At 54.1% G+C, this 23,067-nt stretch overlaps 1 protein-coding gene across 4 annotated transcripts in view; it reads left to right on the top strand.

The window, feature by feature from the left end:
- The first annotated feature begins 7,250 nt into the window (after positions 1-7,250).
- Positions 7,251-23,067, top strand: part of GDPD5 (glycerophosphodiester phosphodiesterase domain containing 5) — a 91,233-nt gene continuing 75,416 nt past the window's right edge. For 3 of the 4 annotated variants that reach the window (XM_010812694.4, XM_005216250.5, XM_005216249.5), the window contains exon 1: positions 7,251-8,083. The gene's annotated coding sequence lies outside the window, so the exon portion shown is untranslated. 4 annotated transcript variants of the gene reach the window in all.

Raw genomic sequence — 23,067 nt, 5'->3', positions numbered from 1 at the left:
GGAAAGAAGAGAGCCCACAGGATCTGGGGTCAGAGAGGGCCCTGAAGTTCCCTGCCCTTTCAAGACTGGAGCCTGAGGGACTTCCCTGGTGGTCCAGTGGTTAAGAATCCTGCCTGCCAATTCAGGGATTCGATCCCTGGTTCAGGAAGATCCCACATGCCCTGGAGCAACCAAGCCCGTGCACCACAACTTCTGAAGCCCACTCACCCTAGAGCTGGCGCTCTGCGACATGAGAAGCCACTGCAATGAGAAGCCTGCAGGCCACAACTAGAGTAGCCCCCTGCTCACTGCAACTAGAGAAGGCCCACACAGAGCAATGAAGACTCAGGGCAGCCAGAAACATTAATAAATAAGGAAAAGCCTGGAGCCTGAGCAGAGATCCAGGAGTACGAGAAGGGGGGCCTGGTATCATTTCTTACTCACTTGACACAGGCATTCCCCGAAGCCGCCCCCAACCCATAGATTTCCAACTTCCATCTCAGTTTTTTCCTCGCTGTTCACATCAAGGCTCCCAGCTTCACGCCACTCCCTTGGCCGCTCCATTTGGCCCTCACCTTGCCCCCTGCTTCACGTGAGACCCCAGCCCTGACCTTCCTCACCTGCCCCATCCCCACTCAGGTCCTCCCAGTCCCGGAAGTAAAGTTGCCTCTCCTGCATCTCAGGTCAGTGCGTGCCTCGCTACCCTTACCCGTTACCATCTCCTTGCATCTCTAAAAGACTCCATCCCTGCCTCCTCCTCCACCTGCTACCCAAGCATGCATCCCTCGCAGCTACCCTGGGAGGGTGCCCACACCAACTTCAAATGCACCCTTCCTCCTGTCTCAATTCCCACACCGCCCCCCACCCTGGACCACCCTCAGTCCCAGCCGCTGACCGCAGGATGCTTCCTTCTGGTCCTGCTAACCTCTCCTTGCTGCTCACTCTTGTCTCAGTGTTTGATTCCCCCCTTCCCTCCTCCCTTCTCTGACCAGTCCCTCTCTGGCTCTTTCCTGGGCCCCATTCCCTGCCCAACCCTCTGCCCATGAGTTTCACACTCCTTTCGTGGCCCGCTGACCCTCTCCTCCCTATTTCAGGCTGTAACCTCGGGCCCAGCCCCTCTCCTGAGCTCTGGACTCTTCTCACGCTCTCTCTCCTTTGCCCTTCAGAGACACCATCAGTGGCCTGCCTCTCCCCCCTTTCCCCAAAGTGTTCCTGACCTCCCACCCCTGCCCCACAACAGGGGCCCAAATTGGACCCTCCTCTCTTCTTGTCACCCGGACTCAAAACAGTCCCCAGCCCGGCCTCCCTGCTTCGGTCTCTTCTCCAGACAGTGACCAGGGCAAGCTCTGAAGAGCAAACTCGATCTTGCTACCCCCGCTTAAACCCTCCCAGGGGTCCCCTCTGCCCTCAGCAGAGAAACCAAACTCAATGACAAATGTGACAAGTCCCCCTGCCGCCTCTCCTTCCATCGGCTTCAGCTTCAAGGGGCCACTCTTCTCATCTCCATTTCACTCATGGAGAAGCCTAGACATGGAGTGGGCGATGCCCAGGCCAGGATGCATGTCCGGCTCCCGCGGAGTCTGCTGCATCAGGCCTCAAGTGCCCTATGTCCAACGTCACCTCCAGTCCCGGCAGTGGACTTTGTCCTTCTCACCCATTCTCCACTCAATATACCTTTGGATCCAATCCCAATGTCCGTTCAGCCCAGCCAGGGCCTGGATACAAGGCCCTGCCCATGGGACCTGGGCCCCTCCTTGACCACCTTTGGCAATTAATTGGGCCATAAACTTTCCTCAACAAGTCAGAGAATTTTCTCTAGATCTGGCAATGATCTTAGGTTCAACATATTCACTATCATATCAGATACTGAGCATAACAAGGCAGGCCATTCAGTGTAATACGGGCTCTGTTGTTGTTATTCAGTCACTAAGTCGTGTCCAGTCCTTTTTCACCCCGTGGACTATAGCCCAGCAGGATCCTCTGTCCATGGGATTTCCCAGGCAAGAATACTGGAGTGGGTCGCCATTTTCTTCTCCAGGAAATCTTCCCAACCCAGGGATCAAACCTGCATCTCCTGCATTGGCAGGCAGATTCTTTACCACTGAGCCACGGGGGAAGCCCCAGAGGATGAGATGGTTAGATAGCATCACCAACTCAATGGAGATGAATCTGAGCAGACTCCGAGATAGTGAAGGACAGGGGAGCCTGGCATGCTACATTCCATGGGGTTGCAAAGAGTTAGACATGATTTAGCGACTGAACAGTGACAAAGTTTCCTCCTGTATGTCAGGGTGGGGGTGGCCCTAGCCCCTACAGTCTCACTATACGTTGATTGATGCCATAGGGCCACTGGGGGCACCAGAAGGCTGGGGAGGAGGAGCAGCAGGCAGGGCTGGGGGCCAGCTGGGTGTTCACAGGCTGGGAGGAGTGAGGCTGGATCTAAGCCAAGCCACCTCCTCTCTTCTACATTCCCCCTTTGCTAATGTCCTCGTGCCCTCTGGATATAAAGGCCAAACTCACAGCCCCACCTAATACGGCCTCTGCTGGCCCCTCCAGCTCCATCCTGTTTATCAGACACTCACAGTGAGGCTTATCATGTACCAGCACTACCCTAAGCTTTGATAGAAGTTAACTCTTTTTAATCCTAGATAGACTACAATGTAGGTAGTTGTATAAGCCTCACTGTACAGATGGGGGACCGGGGCGCAGAGCAATGACAAGTTGGTGATGGCAGAGCCAGAATTCAAACCCAGGCCATGTGGGTCCAGAGTTTGTGCTCTAGCTGCGCCCTCAATTTCTTCCTTCCTGTGTCATTCCTGCTCCTCCAAACGCACTGAACTCCTCACCCGTCACCTGTTAGTTCCCACTTTCATGCTTTTGGGCTCAACGTCCCCTCTACCTCAAGTGTCATCTTCTCAGTGAACCCGCCTCAAACCCCCTGCTCCCCTCGCCCCCACTGAATCACTCAACCTCCTCCATCTTCAGGGCACACGCTGTACACGTGGCTACTGCAGACAACCTGGCACCAGGGTTCCTTGATGTTCAGGGCGCTTCCTCCCTGACTGTCACATCCCTGGATGCCCAATAGTTCATCCAAGACTTCATCCAGCCTAAGAATTATTGCTAAGAGACTTCCCTGGCAGTTCAGTGGTTAACGCTCTGTGCTTCCAATGCAGGGGTTTTGGGTTTGATCCCTGGTTGGGGAACTAAGATCCCAGATGACACATGGTGTGGCCAAAAAATTAAATAAAATAGGAATAATACATAAATACATTAATACATAAATAGGAAAAAATAAGTAAAATTTTATTTTTAGTAATCTTTCTTTTTCAAAGAACTACTGGTAAATGTGGAATGAGCAGAGGCAGGGGGCACAGAGAAACAAGATTCCATTCTTTACCCTCTAGAAGCTCACATTCCAGTGAGAAAACCGACCCATAAACAGCCAACATCTAAGTAGATCAGAGCCCCAGGAGAGGCACAAAGAGCCTGCAGCATCACCAGCTCCGTTTGATGATGCTGTGCTCCCAGCTGGGGGAGTCGGGCAGGCTTCTCAGAGAGGTCAACTTGTGTCCTGGGCCTTGAGGGATGAAGCAAAGCCCAGTGGCCAAGTGGGGCGTGTGCAGGCGGGAGAGCTGGGGAAAGGGTTCCAGGCTGGCCGAGGCAGGAAAGCAGGATGTATCGTGAGCGTGAACTAGTTCAGCTGAGCCTGCTGATCCCACACCAGGCAGTGAGCTGCAGGAGGGTGGTGTCCACCCCCACCAAGCGCAGTGCCTCCACATGGTGGGCGCACAGGAGCGGTGTACTGAAAGCAGACCTCATGGGGCGCCCTACTTAAGGCAAAAAATGTGAAATTGTTAATGTAAATGTAAGCATCAAAGTGAATGCTTATTTGTATTGCAATTGGGAAGGAGCTTGCAACACAGTTGAAACTGCAGAAGAAAGTAAGGTCAGAAGAATGCGGGAAAGGGGACTTCCCTGGCAGTCCAGTGGTTAAGATGTAGGGGGTGCAGTTCAACCCCTGGTTGGGAAACTAAGATCCTGCATGCCAAAAGACACAGCCAAAAAGAAGAAGAATGTGAGGAGGGTGAAGGTCCTTTGAGCAGGCACCAGGCTGACAAGGCTCTCCTTTCCTGTCAGCCCCGGGGGCTCAGATTCAATCACCCTCAGACAAGCCACCGTGATTGTGACCGTGCCTCTGTCACACGTCGTGAGCCTCTCTGGCGCAGAAAGGCCTGATTCTCCTGGGTCGGGAGACTTCCTCCCCGGGGAGGGTAGTCAGAGGGCGAATGTGGGCGTCTGAGTCCTGCGTGCTGCTCCCTTCCTGCTGACCTTGGGCACTTGTCTCTGGGGCCTCAAGGATCATGGAGGGTCTGTGCTGAAAGCCTCCTTTTCATGCGGGCATTCTGCTCATCTGACCCCACTCTGGAGACTCTCATAGTAGGGGCGGCCAGAGAACAGCTTTGTGAGAGCCTCATTCATCTCCCAATGCTGAGGTCTCACAAGGGTGCCAGGCTGTCTGCTGGGTGCTGGTGCATGGGGGCACACAGCCTCAGAGGTACTGCTGACGCAGTGGGTCCAACTAGACACGAAATACCTGATTACTGAGCCTTCAAGCCAAGCCATTCCAGACCGAAGGTGGACTTCCAATGAGAATCCAAGGAAGGCTTCTCAGAGGAGGAGACACTTGATTTGAAAGACTGAACATTCATTCAACAATTATTTACTGAGCCAGACTATGTGCCAGACTATGCTAGGGTCTGGGAATACAGCAACGAGGAGGACAGATGGGCATTTGCTCCAAAGCTTCTTCCCTTCAGGTCAGCAGGGAAATAGAAATTAACTCAGGAGGAAGGGGGAACATGGCTCCCAGACAAGCAGGAGCAACCACATGAAGGGAGAGATGTATCCTGTTTATGGATGAAGCTGAGAGACGTGTGGTATGAGGGGAGAGGGGAGTGATTGGGAGGTAAAGCCAGTGGGGTTGGCAGAGAGCAGCAACAGAGGGACCGGAATGCCAGGCTGGGATCTAGGTCTTGATCATGCTGGCAACTGGGAGCCACAGAAGGTTCTGAGCAGAGGGAGCAGTCACAAGGTTTCTTAGCAAACTAGCTTGCAAGCCCTCCAGCCACAGCCACCAGTGTTAGCTTCCTGGGGCCAACCTCCCCACCCCCACCCCTGGGCCTGGCCAGGAGAGAACACCTGCTTCTTCCCCCGCCTCTGCCTCCCCCCCAACACACACAGCTTGGATTTCAGCCTCTGCTCACCCTTTTCCGTGTTCCCCCAGCCAGACTCTAAGGTGTACTCTGAAGAGGGATGGGGCAGAGCTCTGGGTCCAGGCCTCACAGAGGATTCCAACTCTTCATACCATCTGCCTCTTGTGGGCTTTAAATGTTTTCATGCTATCTGGCTTCCCTACCTGTCTTTCCTATATCAAGACCTGGTTTTAAAACGTCCCAGGACTCCCCTCTGATACCCAGTGAGAGAAGAATCAGGGGCTTCAAGGCTGGGGCCTCAGCAAAAACCTGTTGGGTTCAGGACCAGAAGCAAGACTCTAATGGAGTTCTTGGCTCTTAGAAAAAAAGTCTGGGGAATTCCCTGGTGGTCCAGGGTTATGATTTAGTGCTTTCACTGTGGGGGTCTGGCCTTGATCCCTGGTTGGGGAACTGAGATCACAGTGTAGCCAAAAAAAGAGAAAAAAAGGAAAAAGTATTCTCCTGCTCCTGTCTAGCTCCACCTGCCTCTTCCATCCATTCTCCTGTGCCTTCTCTACGAGCACCAACTACCCTGAACTTGTCTGGATTCTTCAACAGAGCAGTGCTCTCCCCCACCTCCAGCGTTTAGTCCAGGCTGGCCTTTACAAAGACAGAGCACTGTCCATTCCCCAAGGTTCCCTCCTAAGCTAGCTAACCCCTATTTCTGGGCTGAGTCTGCTTGTCACTCCCTGAGGGAAACCTCTCCTAATCCCCTCAGAATAGGCGAGGGATCCCCAGAGAGGTTCTTTCAGACTCCATGCTTTTGCACATACTATTTCCTCTGCCAGAAGACCTTCCCTCCATCCTCTGAAGCCTGCTGCCTGTCCAGTCCTCGCTAAGTAGCAACATCTTTATTTCCCTTTTACAGTTGAGGCACCAGAGGCTCAGAGGGATCAAGTAACCTGTTCAAAGCCACATAGCTTTGCCCTAGAATGTGACAGTGATGAGTGGAAGGAATCCTGTGCCAGCTATATGGTCTTGGGAACATCACTTGGTGACATCTCTCTGCCTTTGTGGCCTCATCAGTGAAATGGGGTACCTATAGTACAAGGTTGGTGGTGAGGCTTACAGAAAACCTGTACTCCGTAGCCTCCATCCTTTCCCTCCCAGGCCAATTAATGGCTTTTACATGGCCCCTGCTGGACGTTCAACACTCAGTCATTCATACATCAAAACCCTCCAAGACTAGCTCTGTGCCTCACCCTGTATGGGGAATCTAGCGCCCAGAGATAAATCAGACACAGCTCCAACTCCAAGGCTCTGGGGGAGGGATGGGGTGGGAGTACAGGACAGAAACTCAATACTATAGAGATGTCTGTGCGCTGTCCCTACCTAACCTATGCTTTTAGCGTCTTATTTTTAAAACTGACAACGACGCCCCCCATCCATCCCCCCCCCCACCCCCGCAGGTGGGCTCTGGGAAGGAGGAAAAATGTTAAAGAAAGACCCGCTCTTTATTTTCAAAATCTTATTTTTCATTGCTTCCAGAAACCTGAATATTTCAGGGTATCCAAGTTCATCTCACGCTGAGCCTTAGAAGCCAGAGAGGGAGAAGGATACTGTGAGGCTGTGTCCCACCAGTATCGAGGGCTTCATTATTCCTGAGGACTCCACTCGCCCCAGGATAACTACCCTAGTTTCCATCCTGTTCCTTTTCCCACCTCGACCCCTGTTCCTACCCCTTGACTGCCCACCCTCGGTCCCAGATAAACCAGCCCTCCCTACTCCTACTTCCATCCGGGTCCCCAGGTTACCCTCTCGCTCAGCTCAGCTCTTTAAAATCCCACCGTGCCCTCCCTTATCCAGTCTGCTGCTGCACCTCTCCGCTTCGGCCCCGCCCTCTCCGAGGTAGAGTCCACGTTCCGCTGAGTTCCGCTCTTTTCCCGCTCTCGGATTGGCTCCAGCTGCCCGACGGCGCGGGACCTGAGCCGGGTGGGGGTAGGAGCGGAATCTGGAGCTCGCCCCGCCCCTTGCTTGTAGCTCGGGTGGGCGGGGCCTCATACTGATCCCGCCCCTACTCGGGAGGGGCCGTGCTGGCCGGCGCTCAGGCACTGAGCGGCGCTACCCCGGCTCTGCTCCGCTCCGGCTCAGACTGCAGCTCCAGTGGGAGTGGGCGGCGGGGATGACAGCGGTGGTGGCAGCGGCTGCGGTGCGGGACTAAGCGAGCGGCGAGCGAGCCGAGGAAAGAGGAGGAAGTATAGCCGCGGCCCGGAGCTCTGGAGTCAGCTGCCGCGCCGTGGACCGCCCCATACTGCGGAGCCAGCCGAGTCCGGACCTAGAAAGACTTCCCCGCCGGCTCCGGCCGCCGCGGCTCCGCGCTCCTCGCCGGCGCCCTGCCCTGCCCCGCCTGCCCCATCCCCGGGTTCCGGCGGGACGCTCCCTGCTCCGCGGTCCGGGACGTGTAGCCCGGACGCTCCGAACCCCCGACCCAGATCCAGTGCACCGGGACGGGACGCTCCTGGCCCACTATACGGTTCCAGGATTACGGGCTCGCTCACAGCCTTTCTGTAGTGTGTGTCGGAGCCCCCAGCCTTCCGGCCAGGGTTAAGGCGGGGTGCACCCCAGCCCCCTGATTGAGTGCAAAGGAGTCCGGACGCCTCCAGACTCTGGTTCCCCGAAACTCGGACCTTCTGCCGCCTCTGACACGGTACTTCGGACTTGGGATCCGTGCGAAAGTCCAGGAAGCCCCGGCCTGGTCCAGAGCCCCGAGGGGTCCCAGGCGGGCTGGACAGTCAGACTGAGCCAGACTGTGCTGGTGCTGCGAGCCGAAGCTGCCACCTTCCTGCCGCCCAGACGAGGGGCTGAACGCTTGCCCCGAAGAGAACACAAGAGAGAGCCGAGAGCTGCAGGTGAGAGAGCCCCGGATGCCGAGCAAAGGCGGCCTCCGACCCCATCCTGGCAGCTCCGAGGCCACCTGCGGGTGTGCACGGGGCATTAGCTGCAGCTGGAACTGGCTAGGAGCGGGGCGCGGGAAAGGGAGGAGAAAAGGGGAGAAAACGGGCACTTATTGAGCGCCCATTGTGTGCGGGTCCGCGCCCCACCCTTGCGCAAAGGATCCCTCAAATGGCTCATTCCCACTGCGTGTGATGAAAGGTGTTGTGTGCTGTTAAGAGCGCTCACAGATGGGGAAACTGAGGTTCATCAGGGTTGATTGACCCTGCTCTTTTTTACTCTGGTGCTGAGACTGGGGAGGAGTGTTAGGCTGGAAAGGGAGAGGAGCAGAGAATGGAGAGGAAAAGAAAGGAAGTGCATAGCTGCCAGGCAGGAGATGGGGGGGAGGGGTCAAGGTGGGGCCACTGGGCCCTCCGAGAGCTGATCCTGAGGCTGGGAGGTGGTCTTTCCCTCCCACCCCGTTGTCAAGTCACCTCCCGGGAAAGGTGACCCAGAGTTGAGAGCAGAAATGGGAAGCTTACCAGTTTCACAGCTTCCCTCCCTGACATCTGCCCCGTCCCCTGTGTGCCAGGATCCAGCGTCTCTAAGAGGCTAGGAGGTCCTGAGATGCTGCTTATCTGCTAGGAGAACACACCATAGAGGTCCCCAAGTCAAAGCCTGTCAGAGCTGAAGGAGATGAGGCCCCCAGCACTCACCCGGCACACATGCTGAACATTGGAAAGGGGGACACTGAGGCCTAGGGACAAGGGGGTACCAATTGTTGAGGTCCTAAAGCAAGTGACAGGTTGAGCCAGAAGTACACTTGAGAAGAACCTTCCCAGACATCCTTCAAGGTATCCACTCTGCTTCCCTGGTTAGCGTCTTCTCAATGGGTGGCTGGGGTTTTCCCACCCCAGATGTAAGGTCTCAGTGACCACATGTGAGGCTGTTGTGAGAATCCATGTGATTGGTGCTGGGGCCTGAGACAGATCAGCAGCCCCACAGCCTCTGGCCCAGACCTCAAGTCTGACCGCAGCCTCTCCGGGGCAGGGGAATCTACAAGACACCTCTGGTCTGGGAGGGCAAGGGTTTGCACAGGTTCCCAGGGTTGGGGCTGCCGGGGCGAAGGGCACAGTCCCAGGGGCCGGATTCCCAGGCAGGGGTCCTGTTGCCTCCTGGGGTTGTGCACGGAGAGGGATGTTATGAAAGAGTGCTTGGCGTGGACTCCGTGGGCTCTTGTTCTTGGTGGGAAGGGAACGTGGCCTCAATAGGAGCCCTGGTGGCCTTGGCTGGGACTAGTTAACCCCTGCTGTGCCCAGCTTCCTGGAGTCAAGGGGAAACCACTTTGGAAAGCCCCTAGGAGGTAGGGGAGGGTGGAGAGGTCAGCTGAAGACTGGAAGCTCTCAGTCTCTGGGGGTGAGTGTTTGGGGGACCTGGAAGAGAAAGTAACTGAGGGGCTTGGGATTCCCAGCCCCCACCTTCCCTGGGGGTTCAAATGCTCATAATAATCCTGCATCTAAACAAAGCTCCTCTTTGATGAGATAATCTCGCACCTGTGATTTCATTTCATGGTGGAGTAGAAAGGATCGGGAACACAGTGAGGCAGGAGACACTGGGGCGCCCCCCAGGGGTCTCTTGGATGCATCCGTGGCTCCACGCCTCACCTGTAAAATGGAGTCAAGGCAGGTGATAGGTTACCTGCTCAGAGAATAGGGCCATCTCGTCCAGCCCACTGTCAAGTGCTAAAGAGTGGTGTGTTTGCCAAGACAGGGCTTGTTGCTAATGGCTACCTTGTGTGGGAAACTGAGGCTCAGAGAGGTGAAACCATCTGCGCAGAGCCTTTGAGTTTGCTTCAGGAACTGAGTGCTGACTGTGTACCAGATGCCCTGGAAGGTGTCCGGATGGAGAAGGGATTGTGGGGACTAGCACTCAATGGGGCGGGCTGAGCGCACGGGCAGACAGCAGTGAGTCACACCAGGCAGCAGAAATCTGCTCTGATTCCTCCCACTGGCCATGTGGTGTTGGGCAAGTCACTTCACTCCTCTGAGCCCCAGCTGCTTCTCTGTGAATTAGAACTCCTCTTTTACAAGGTTGTTGTGAGGTTTAAATATACAGCACGTGGCCAGATAGCTATTTCCTTCCCTGTAAGAAAAGGAAGCTTGAATTTTTGACCAGGAAAGCCAGAGAAATTCTCAGACTTGCCTTGGGTAGGAATGGAGGCTACTGTTGCAGGTTCACAGACCTGGATTTGCTCAGCTGTAAGGGTCAGGCTCCCCTGGGCCACCGCCCTCATCCTATAACCCTTTTGAATCTGCTTCGGGGCCCTGGCAAGGAGGCTTTGGGTTCTGACCCCTCACCTCAGGGCTGCTGGCCCCCTTCAGGGTTGGGGGGAGTGGGTGTTCGTTCCCTCTGGCCCATTGTCTGGCCTCCCTAGCCACAAAGGTGCAGTAAATAATTTATGGCTCCCCTTGCTGGGAGGCAGCTTGGAGGAATTGATTGCTCTGTGGTCAGCTGGGTTTCTGAACCCCACCAGAGGAGGCAGGTTGTTCCTGTCAGTGCTAGATCAAGTCTTAGATATGGCAGAAAGGGGCGACAGGAAGAAAGTGACCTGTTATCAACCCCAGCTGTCTTAAAGGGGGCAAGGTGGGCCTGCAGGAAACAATGGAAACCAAGCTAGATGAACAAGGATCAAACTGTTGGGCTCCTGATTCCAAATGGGTCAGGAGGGGTGGCTGGGAGAGGCTCTTGGGGACCAGAGTATCCCGGAAGGCTTTGTCAAGGAGAAAGGTGTCTAGACAGGGGCTAGAGGCAACTTGCTGTAGAGAGTAGCGGTCCTGACATCAGCTCAAGGTTGAATTCTGGCTGTGCCACTTACTTATTGTGTGACTGTGAGCAAGGCACCTGCCCGGCCAGGCCTCTGCTCCCTCCTCTGTAAAATGAGGTTAGCTACAGGTAACTGTGAGGTCATATACATAAAGATGGCCTGATAGGCATTTAATGAAAGAGTGCCTCACTGTGAACGTGAGCCGCAAGGTGGTCTAATGGCGGGAAAGATGAGCCGGTGTAATAAGCAGGGAGGTGGGGAGAACTTAGAGTGGTGATGAATCTGTGGGGTCAGAGAAGGGTGTGAATAAGAGGGGTGGGTGGCCAGATGGTGGAGGGCCTTGAATGCCAGACAGAATTCACACTGCAGAAAGCATCACAGGGCCCCATTGAGAACCCTCTGTGATGCCTTCTTACCAGTAAAATGGAGACTAGACCTCTTTGTGCGTTCAAGGTCTTGCCCACCAAAGCCACTGCATGGACCCCTGGTCATTGCTCACTACTGTTTCCTAAACACATCACGTGTGGCCCCTTTGTTTATGGGGTTCCTCCCATCATCCATGGGCTTCCCTGATAGCTCAAATGGTAAAGAATCTGCCTGCAGTGCAGGAGACCCAGGCTTTGATCCCTGAGTCGGGAAGATCCCCTGGAGAAGGGAATGGCAACCCACTCCAGTATTCCTGCCCAGAGAAGTCCATGGCCAGACCATGGGGTCGCAGAGAGTCAGACACTGAGTGACTAACACTTTCACTTTTCTTTCCCATTGTCCAGACCATCCTCCTCTCTGCCCACTTCCCCACCGGTCAAGGCCCAATTCAGAACATAAATCCCCACCATCCCTCCACCCCCCACTGAGAAACATTCCTGGATTACCCAAGCCTCTGGTCACACTGCCTCTAAATCTTTCACACTTCGTAGTAATAGTATAAACAATTCCTACCATTGCATCCCACTTTACAGTTGGTAATATGTATCCACACTCATTTACTTCTACTGTGATGGTGATATGAGCAATTGCTAATGCTCTTGAGTACTTGTTCTGAGCTAGACACGGTGCTGTTTTACAGACCCTCTCATTCACAACGCTGGGAGGAAGCTACTGTTATGCCCCAGAAACTAGGGCTCAGAAAGGCTCCTTGTCTTGCCCAAGGTCACATAGCTAGATGGTGGGAGAAGTCAGGAGTGTGCTGTTATCTGCAACTGAACAGACAGCACAGCAGCTCTTAGATGTCCTGCCTCTTCAACTCCACCCAAGTACCTCGAGAGCAAACTGCACATGTAAAAAGCCTGGAAAGGGTCCTTCCTCCCAGGGCTAGGGAAGGGCAGTGCTGGGCTGAGCAGGGGGCCCTGGACCCTGCACTGGCTGGCTGTATGACTTGGGGTGAATCAGACCCATCTGTGGTCCTGTTTCCCCGGGTCTGTGGGGAGGGGAGTGGGGTATCCGAGCTTCCAGAGCTCCAGCCTTCTGCAGTGTCCTTTGTGACCCTGGAAGGTAGGGGAGGAGACCACAGCATCAGAGCCAGAGGATGTGGTACGATGGGCGGCTGTGATTTTTGGCCCAGGCGCTGTCTGGACCAGCAGGCTCTGTAGTTAGCTACTGCCTCCTCCCCCTGAAGGAGGGAGGCGGCCTGGGCTGCTGGAGCATGGTCATTAACTGGGCCGAGACGACCCTGTGATTGGGAGCCGGCTGGGCCAGGCCAGGTTGGCAGGGCTGGAGGCAGGCGGGCCTGGTCACAGTGGGGTCACTGGCGGGGCAGCTGGCTGAGCAGCTGCCTCTCCTCCCTTTGCAGCCTCCAGGGCGGGACCCACGGGGCACCAGAACTTTGTCAGCCAAGGCTTGCCCTTCTTCCTGTGGTGGTCGTGGGAGTGGAGCAATCAGGAAGCAAGCCAGGCCTGAAGATGTCTCCTTCTAGAAGCTTCCAGGACTCCTCCTCTACAGATCCACAGCCCTTACTTGCCTGCTGTGGTCTGTGGATTGGGTTTATGTAGGTCTGCTTCCCTTGCTAGCCAGTTAGAAGCAGATTCTCTGCCACCCAATTCTCCCCCTGCTCCCAGAGTGCCTGGCACAGAGTGGGTGCCTCTACCCCGTCCCAGGAGAGCCAGTGCAAGCTGCCCCTTAGGCAGGTTACTCAATCCTTGTACCTATTTCCTTCTCTATAAAATGTCACCAGTAATCACAGTGTTGCAGGGGTTAAATGAGACGATGGGAGGCAGGTGCCAGGCCTGACACACAGACTCTGGCAGTGTGAGTCCCCTTGCCCGTCCCCCCAGTTGCTTCGTGATCAAGTGACTCGGTAAGAAGCTGATGGAAGAGCCCAGCCACTGAGGCTGGGAGGGAGGGTATGCCAAGCAGCAGGGAAGGCTTCTTCCAGGAGGATGCTTTGCCACCTGGGGAGGACTCTGGAAGATCGGATTTGGAGAACTGCCACTCCCACCACCCTCCCAGTAGGTAGGCCAAGTTCTAGGCAGAGGTCAGGACCAAGAGGGATGTCCAGGGACCTGGTCCTTCCCAGACCTTCACAGCAGGAATGACCCAGTTGGGAGGAGCCGTCTGGAGTCCAGGTAGCAGATGCTGAGCAGAATGAATCCTTCCTTTAAGGGAAGCAGTGTTCATTTTGTCTCCCTCTCCCCTGCACACACACATGATTACATGTTACAAAACATAACATGACTGGAGATTTTGGTCCGTGAGGGGAATAGACATTCAACAAGTAAACACAGATACAAAACCTCCAAATTGTGAAGACTGAGCTCCCAAGGCAGGGGCCGATCCCATGGACATCTGTGGATGATTAGAGGGCAATGCTCAAATCACAGCCCAAGTGCACACTTTCTGGCCATGTGACTTGGGCAAGTGATTTAACCTCTCTGGGTCTCAGTTTCTCCATCTGTAAAATGGGCACAGTTATAGTTGTGGTGAGGATTAAATGCATTATTCATGTAAAACACTCAGAAAAATGCCTGGCACATAATAAGCACTCAGTGCATGTGTGCTGTTGTTGCCTGTATCTTGAGCACCTACCGGAGTCTGAAAGAATAGGTGCTCAGCATGGACGTAGGGAATGAGTCCCAGGCACAGGGCAGCTGCCCTGGATAATGAATGAATATGCGGCCTCCTCGGGAGGGGAGCACACAGAAGCGGTGACAACACACAGTGTGGCGGAGGCCAGGGGCTGGGTTTGCTCAGGGCAGGGCAGAGATGGAGTCCGGAAGGGCTTCCTGGAGGCGGTGCTCCTGGAACTGCATTGAAAAGTATCAATTAACACGCATACACACGCACTCACCGGAGAGGTTCCTGTCCAGGAGGAGTCCCTGCCTGGGCAGACCCTGGGTCTGCTGGACTCCACAGGCCTCCATCTTCCCCCTGCCCCACGCTGTCTCGCCGGATCTGTGACATCCTGCTGGAGGGCACCAAAGAGGCAGGTGGGAGAAAGTGTGGGTCCAGGTCTGAGAGCCTCAGCTCTTCCCAGGCCTGGGACCAAATCTCCAACGGAAAAGAATAAACAGGCCTTGCTTGGAGATCTTTTATCTTCTTGCTCCCAAAGCACACCCTCCGGCAGAGGTGGTCTTCCAGCGTTAATCCTACAGCTGTTTAGCTTTTGAATGAGTGAACTCTATGTAAAAGAAAAAAAGGCCTTGAAGAATTTGCCTCACCCTCCCACCCAGGAGGCTCAAAGAGAAACTTTTCTTCCACTGACAAAGGAGCCAGGACCCCCCAAGTATCTTTTAAAAAGTTCACCCCAGAGGCACCCTAAAATCAGGGTCCCCTCACACTGCCTGAACTCACAGCTGATGGTGGGCCCTAAGGACATGACCTTGGCCCTTATATTTTGCCTGGTTTTTGCCTCTCTTGTAAAATGAGGTCAGGGTAACAAAGCCCTTCTTTCCTTTATAAGGTGTGGGGTAGAAGAAGTTATAGTGAGCATCTGGGTCCATGGCTCTCAAATTTGCTGCACACACTAGAATCACTGCAGAAACTTTTAAAAGTCCTGCCTGGTCCCCACTCCTGGGGCAAGACCTACACAACAATAGTTTTTAAAGCTCCCCAGGTGACGTCAAAGCACAACCAAGACTGAGAACCACTTGGCTACCCTCTGCAGCATGCCTCCTACCGCATCCCCGGGTGATAGCCATACATCCCTGAGACAAGGAGCTCGTTGCTTCCAGGGTATTGCCCTCCCTGGAGAAACAGGGACTGGAAAGACTTTGCAATCTGATAAACCTAGATTCCAACACCCCTCTGATCCCTGCTTGAGTATCTTCTCTGAGCCTCAGTGTCCTCATCTGAAAACAGAAATAACATCTCTCTCTGAAAGGACCATAGAGACCAAATGAGGCCATGTGCAGGAAGCACCAGTGTGGCACTGGCCATGCCAGCAGTGTGCCATAGAAGGTCACAGACAGTGGCAGAGCTTGCTGGACGCAGACCCTGGGCTCCCCCTGCATTGCTCTTTCTACTGGCCCAGCCACCTGAAGCTGGGTGTTGGAGACGGAGGCTGGCGTGGGGAGAGATCAGCAGCCAGTCTTGGGGCCCTTCCCATCCCCCTTCTCTCTAAGAGATAAGACAAGGCAGCAAGCATTTTGTCTTGCTTGGTTTTGTTTTAATGGCCCAAGAGTCAAGCTCTCCTTAACAATGAAGCCTTGTCTGAATCTGCTTGTTTTTCCAACCCGGACACCCAGTTGCACCGCCTGCTTGGGGCCCCGTCCCACCTGGAAGAACTAAAGAATGCCAGAGGTTTTTTTTTTTTTCATCTCGGGGAGGGTACTGGGGAGACATTGGAGGCCTCTGTGTGGCCCTCACCAATAATTGACCCCATTTAAGTCAGCTGCCTCTGTTGAAAGCCAATCCAAGAAAATTATTTCAGGGTAGTTACCAGGATGGGTTTCAGAAGCAGAGAAAGTCGCATTTGAGCCCTGGCTTTGTCACTTACTGGAAATACAACCCTGGGAGAGTCATTTCAGCTTTGCTTTTTGAGCACCGGTATTCTCTTCTGTAAAATGCACAAATAGGATGTGCAACGTCCTTGGGGAGGTTCTGAGAAGTGAATGAAGTGCTTGGTGTATAGTTCACAGTGCCTAGCGTGTCATGAGTGCTCACACTGGCCGTGGCGGACCTCAGTGAACTCTGCCTCCTGCCTTCATGGCCCAGTCCTGCTCCCTGCTCCCAACCTGCTCTGAGTGCTGGCCCAGGCTGAGAGAGCGGAGGTCTGCACACTTAGTAACATGCCCCCTGCAAACCCCTATTATGTAATCATTTGTTCCATGCACATTTAGAGGGGACTCTGAGGGGGAAAGAAAGACTGCAAAAAGGGGTCACTGGCAACAGTACCTGGTCACCTCTGCTCTGGCTCAACAAGGGAGGGTGTATGAGCCCAGAGTGAGCTGCTCAGACAATGGGGTGTGGCAAACCAGCAAAGGGAGCACAGCTGCAGGGGGCCGGTTCCTGCCCAGGGCTGCAGGTACCCCAGGAGGAAGTGGTCAGCTATCAGGACAGAGGCTCTGGCCCGCAGGAGAGGGACCCAGGTAACCCAGGAGCCCCAGTGGTGGAATAAAACTTCCACTCCCTTCTTTCCTCCAGTCTCCCATTGGGATTTCCCACTGGGTGAACCTCCCAGAAACCAACAGCAGATAACACCTCAGCCTCCAGGGGCCCCGATGCAAAGTGGGCTGGGCCCAGAGAGGCAAACAACAAACACAAGGCTTTCAGGTAAAACCTATGAGGTGTGCTGGACTCACCCTCCACGGGATGCGGTTTAGGGCTCATCTTTGATACTTGAGTTTATCCCTCTCAAAGGGGATCTCAGCCCGCACCCCAGAGCATCCCATCTTCCACAGTCTTCTCCGAGAGGAGTGCTGGGGGCACCCATCTTTCTATTTCTGCCTCACCAGAGGGGCCTGAGCACCCCTTTGAGACTGGTGCCCAGGCCCCTGGCCGCCATCCCCACCACTTGGCCCAGCTCCGCTGGTCCTCAGAGGACCTAGCTGTGAGTTTCCAGCGTGTGTCTCTGTCCCTTTTGGTCAGGAAGCATGGAATAGTGGTTAGAATACAGGCTCTAAAACCAGACTTTCTCCTGAAATCCTGACTCTGCCGTAATATGGCTGGGGGACTAACCACTGTGTCCCTTAACCTCCCTGTGCCTGGGTTTCCTCGTCTTTGAACTGGGAATAGCAGAGAGTACCTCACAGGGTTGTTGTGAGGATTGATGAGTCAATGAATGGAAAGTGCCTGGGACGGTGCCTGGTGAGCAGGAAGTGCCCAGGAAATAACGGTCTTTACCATTATCACAAATAAGACAGTGGGAGCCCAGAACTCACGATGTGGCCGGACCTTTAATGAGAGGACGGGGACCGTCACCGCCCTCAGTCTAGACTCTGCCCCGGTGACGAGGGCTGTGACCGTTCCCCATAGCCTGACCCCGCTGTGGACACTTACCTGTCAGTTACCTCCCCCCGCCCCACGTCCTCCCAGGCAAATCACGTCCTGTGAGAAGTAGCCTCTCGTTCTATTAAGGCTCAGTGTCCGAGAGCAGTCGCCAGTCCCCCGCAGATACTGAGGGATGACCATAATCAAATAACTGATTTAATGTGATAAATGTCTAGGGTGTTTTGAAAATCAAAATGGATATTTGTTTTTTTTCTGCTTGAGAATAAATGGCTTATTTGTCAGAAAAAAAAAGAAAAAAGCAGTTGGATGAGATGTCCCCAAGTTCTACCACCAAGTCTGCATGAAGAGCTGGGAGGAAGAAGACTTGGGTGTCGCCACCCTGAAGAAGCCCCAAGGCTGGGGTGGCAGGGAATGGTTAGGGTGTGGTTCAAGTCTCTTCCTCACAGGGCAGGGCAGGCAGCTCTGAGCAGGATGCAAGCAAAAACACAGGAGCTCGGAAGAGAATGAGAGAAGCCGGGGGGCTTCATGGAGAAGGGGGCATTTGAAATGAATCTTAAAAGATAGGCTAGGAACTCTACTGGTCTGAATTGGGTGGGAAGGGTGTTCTAGGAAGAGGAAGCATAAGGCTCGGAAGCGTGGCCCTAGGGGCTGCAGCAAGCAGAGCGCGAGGAAGACGCTCCAGGCTAGAATGATGCTCCAGGGTGGAATGATGCTCTGGTGACACACATGGCCTCTGGAATCAGACAGACATGGGTTTGAATCCCTGCTCAGTTTCTCATTGAATTATTTCTTATTCTTTGACTGTGGGCAAGTGGCCTGGCTGCTCTGGCCCTCTGCTTCCCCAGCAGTGGAACAGGGCTAAGCCCTTCCAGGGCCCGGTAGTGACTCGGAGATTGCTGAGCGTGGCTGGAGGAGCCAGGCCTCCCCTTCACTTGTTGCTGCAGAGGAGGCGGGGACCTCGGGGCTCACCCTGGCCCATGCCTCTTCCCCCTAGGTCAGGCTGCAGGTAGCTTCCAGGGTGGTCTTACCAGGGACAGCCTTATCTCAGGAGTCAGGCAAAAGCTACGGGGAGGCTGGCGTCAGATGAGCTCAGGGGCATAGTCAGACAGAAGATGTATCGGGCCATATTGCGTGGAAAGTGTCTGGAGGCCTTTGGGGCGTGGCATTGTGGGGACAGCAGGGCAGTCCTAGAATGCAGAGCCCTCTCCTTAATAGCTGGCCACCACTGAGCACTCCCTCTTCTCCCGGATGGAAATCTCCGACAGACTGAGGAGGAGCAGCGAGATGCCAAGGGTGGGTGTGGTCGTGCCTTGATCTCAACCGGCTGCCGTGTCAGTCCTGGCTTTGCAGCCCAGCTCTGCCTCTTTAGAGCTTTGAAGACACTGGGTAAGTTACTTACACTTTCTGAGCCTCAGTTACCCACCTAGAAAGTAAGGGTAAACAGAAGAAAAGGGTAGCCACACTTACTTTCCAGGTCTGTTTTGAAGCTAAAATGAATTAATGGATGAGATGCGTGCATGCGTGTTAAGTCACTTCAGCTCTGTCCACCTCTTTGCGATCCCCTGGACTGTAGCCTGCCAGGCCCCTCTGTCCCTGGGCTTCTCCAGGCAAGAATACTGGAGTGAGTTGCCATGCCCTCCTACAGGGGATCTTCCTGACCCAGGGATCGAATCCACGTCTCTCATGTCTCCTGTATTGGTGGGCGGGTTCTTTACCACTACCGGCACCTGGGAAGCCCTGATGGATAAGACAGCATCTTGTATTTTAAAAAAATATTTATTTATTTGGCTGCTTGGGATCTTCCTTGCATCATGCGGATCTTTCATTGTGACGAATGGACTCTCTAGATGTGGCACTTGGGCTTAGTTGCTCCAAGTCGTGTGGATCCTAGTTCCCTGGCTGGGCATCCAACCTGCGTCCCCTGCATTGCAAGGCAGACTCTAACCACTGGGCCACCAGGGAAGTCCAAGCATCTTGTATTTTAGAAGAGAGTCCACAACCACTTTTATCCTGTTTCCTTTCTACCTGCACTGTCCGTTTCTAATGCTGCCTCAGGAAGTTCTTTCTTGTGTCTAACTTAAGTCCACCATGCTGCAATTGGAACCTCCTTCCTTTTGTTGAGGCCTGTGCAGAAGCAGGCTAAGCCCATTCTGTACAGAAATGTGCCCATCAGTACCTTCAGTGAGTGAGGCAGGGAACAGCAGAGCAACTGGGTGCTGGTTTTCAACCTCTGTCTTGGGAGCCCAGTTGTCAATGGCCAGCGCCTTCTGACCAGCATGATGTGGGGGTGGGTGCCTCATCTTGACTGTTTTCACTGTTCTTCCTCTCTGGGTTTTATCCATGCTCCAAAACGGGGACCCAGGGGTAGTGGAGAGTGCTCTGGGCTAGGTCTCAAAGGCCTGGGTCCCAGCACCCACTTGACTCCTGACTTGCTGTGTGGCCTGAAGCCAGTTAGCAGCCTCTCTGGGCCACAGTAGGTCTATGAGGATGTCTGTGCCCAGGGTCCCAGATGTCTCCAGTAAAGATGGGTACAGTTCAGCTGAAGCCCCCCTTTCTGTTTCTCATTTACCTGGGCTCCCACCACCCTGGGAAGTAAATTAGGGTCCTGCTGATGGCAGTGGCGGTAGGAGCTGAGCTCACCTCTCAGGCTGGGGCTTCCGAGAGCAGGAGGGGCACGTTTAAGATTAGACAGGGAGTGGGGATGGGGGGATTCCTGGTGGGTAGGGCAGCACCTGCCTCCTCAAACAGGGATTTTGAGAGCCTGGATTTCCTCCTACCCACCTAAACTCATCCCACAAAAGGTCAGTTATATTTGTCGAGTCCCTCCTCCGAGCAGATCCTTTCCCACGTGAGGTCTGTCTACTTTAATCTCTCTTTTGTGGGTGGGGTAACTCAAGGCTCAGAGAGATGAGGTGACTGGCTTGTCAGTGGGACCAAGGAGCCACGGGGCTCTTGATTCTGCCCAGCCCCTACCCCCATTCACACCAGGCCTGGCATCTAGGTCCTCAGCAGAGGAGGGCCACAGGGGTTGTCGTGCGTGAGTCCGTTTCCAGTCTGGGAGGGCACTGCATGGGCTGTGGGAGGTTGCCCAGGGCTCCTGGGACTGCCCTTTCCCTGGGAAGAAGTTGGTCAAGGAGGTAGAGGGATCGGGAACCCAGGAGTTCTGGGTTGCAGCTAGTTCTCAGTGCTCCTGTGAACTTCAGTGTTTGTTTTCCTGGAGGATCAAGACTGATTTCTCTTTGGTTTTGATCACAGGATAGTTTACCTTTTACAAAGCAGTTTGCTATTCATGATGTCACCGAACCTTAGCGGCCATCTGTGAGAGGCAGCGTGGGACTTGCTTGGGAGGGCCAGAGAGGGGGAGCTCTGGAGTCAGGCAAACCTGGGTTTTAATTCTGCTGCTGCTGCTGCTAAGTCACTTCAGTCGTGTCCGACTGTGTGACCCCATAGACAGCAGCCCACCAGGCTCCCCCGTCCCTGGGATTCTCCAGGCAAGAACACTGGAGTGGGTTGTCATTGCCTTCTCCAGGTTTTAATTCTGGCTCCCACCAACTCTCTGCCCTCAGGCATGTGAGTAACCAGCTGAGCCTCAATTTGCTCATCTGTAAAAGGGACAATCGTTCCCCACCACAAATAGCAGCAGCTGTCTTGCTGGCTGTGTGCATTAGATAAGATCTGTAACCACTGGTCCAGTTCCTGGTGCAGAGTAGTACTTTAAGTGATTTTTTTTTTAATCTGCCCCACTTTTTGGATGGGAATGTGGAGGCTCAAAGAAGGAAGGTCACTCGCCTGAGGTCACATGGTGACTTAGCTTGGTCCTCCAGAATTCCTGTCTGTGGCTTTTTTCTCCAACACCTCCTTCACTATCCTCAAGTGACCCAACACTTCATTAGTCTATCCAGGTCTTCAATGTGTTACACTGTCCGATGAGGCCTGGTATCCCTTCCCCCCAGCACCTAACAGCACTTATCTGGCACACAGTAGGCACTTTCAAAATGTTTGTTGGGACTTCCCTGGCAGTCCAGTGGTTAAAACTCCGTGCTTCCAGTGCTGGAGGGATGGGTTCCATCCCCAGGGAGCTAAGATCCCCGTGCAGCTGAAGAAAAAAAGAAAAAAAAAAAAGTTTGTTCTGTGCATGAATATGTTGATAAGTTGGTATAAAAATGTAAAGTGTTAGTTGCTCAGTCGTGTCCGACTCTTTGCAATCCCATGGACTGTAGCCCGCCAAGCTCCTCTGTCCATGAAATTTTCCAGGCAAAGATACTAGAGTGGGTTGCCATTCCCTTCTCCAGGGGATCCTCCTGACCCAGGGATCGAACCCAGGTCTTCTGCATTGCAGGCAGATTCTTTACCATCCGAGCCTATTTTTTCAGGCAGCTAAGGCTTGTGTCCCTGAGGCTTCCTCCTACTTCCTGTTCCCTTTAAAAACAGCCGTCTAATAGTTTGGGTTGGAAACCTTTTCGAAAAGGAGTGATGGCTTCCTTTCCCTGCACGAGGCCCACTTGGTTAACTTCCTGGGACGGTGAACACTGACTGCTTTGCTCTGAGAGCCGAGACCGGCTGAGACCCCACAGGTTTCCTGCACCCCGTGACCCAGGACTGCTCTCTTGTTCAACAACAGTTTCTGCCTTTGTGGGTTCCTGACTCTTCTCTCCCTGCCCACACATCTGCCAGGTCCAGCACCTCTTTTTCCTCCCCTCTTGCCCCTGTGTGTATTTCCTAATTTGCTGCTCCTTCCAGTTGGGGACTGAGAAATGGGACAACTGAGCTTATTAGAATTGCTTTATTGATTCATTCACTCGTAGCTATTCAACTAGAAATTTTTGTCTCTGGGTCTTGCATCCATCATCTATCCATCCTGATTGAGGACCTCTGCAGTGGCTTGTGATCAATCAAGACATGACCACACCCTCCCAGGAGCACACACAGGTATATCATGATGTACACAGCACATGCTGGCCCAGGACTTTACAGTTTATAATCCACCTCTGCCTGTAGCACCACACTGCATTTTCACAGCAGCCCTGAGCATAGCGTTATCTCTGTTTTGCAGACAATGGAAACTGAGCTCATCTGGAGGAGGTCCCTTGCCCAGTGGTCAGCAGGGAGCACAGAACTTCAGTGGGAATTCAGGTCTCCAGCCTGGCCTGTGACCTCTTCCCTCTCCTGTGCTCCGTTTGCAAGCCCTGTGATGCCCCGTTCATTTACTGCTTCTGTCACAAAGCTGGGGCAGGATCATCTGCCTCTGGATCGGCCAGCGGGGAGTGTGGGCTTGCCTTTAGCACACATACTAGTCCTGCAGTGGGCCTGGGCCCACCATCTGGTCCACGCTGCCTGGACTGTGCTCTGCGGAGCCCTGATTCCCTGGGATGGTTCTGGGCCCCAGGACGCGTAGATTTGGGAAATGTAAGGCCACATAGCTCAGAGCAGGGCTTCTCAGGGCCTTTACTGTGTTGATGTGCACGAGGGATCCCCATCCTGTGGCACGGGTGCCACCAGCCTTTCCCAAGCTTGCCTGAACACACGGCTGCTTTGTTGCAGAGCAGGGTCTGGGGGCTGATAGCCTGGAGAAAACTCAGGGGAGAGCTGTTCTGTATACCCTCACTTTCCAATTTGACACAGAAGGCTTCAGCTAGAGCTTGTTTCTGCCCTGGGCAGCTTACCTTTTGAGAGTGGATCTGCGGGAGGACCGTTTAGCCCCAGGAAAGAATTGGTAATAATGGTGGAGTTTCAGGCAACAGGAGGAAGTGAATG

The sequence above is a fragment of the Bos taurus genome, chromosome 15 (assembly GCF_002263795.3).
Source record: "Bos taurus isolate L1 Dominette 01449 registration number 42190680 breed Hereford chromosome 15, ARS-UCD2.0, whole genome shotgun sequence".
Classification (NCBI taxonomy): Eukaryota; Metazoa; Chordata; class Mammalia; order Artiodactyla; family Bovidae; genus Bos; species Bos taurus.
Note: the sequence above shows the minus strand (reverse complement) of the source record. Positions and strands in the feature narration are given on the sequence as shown.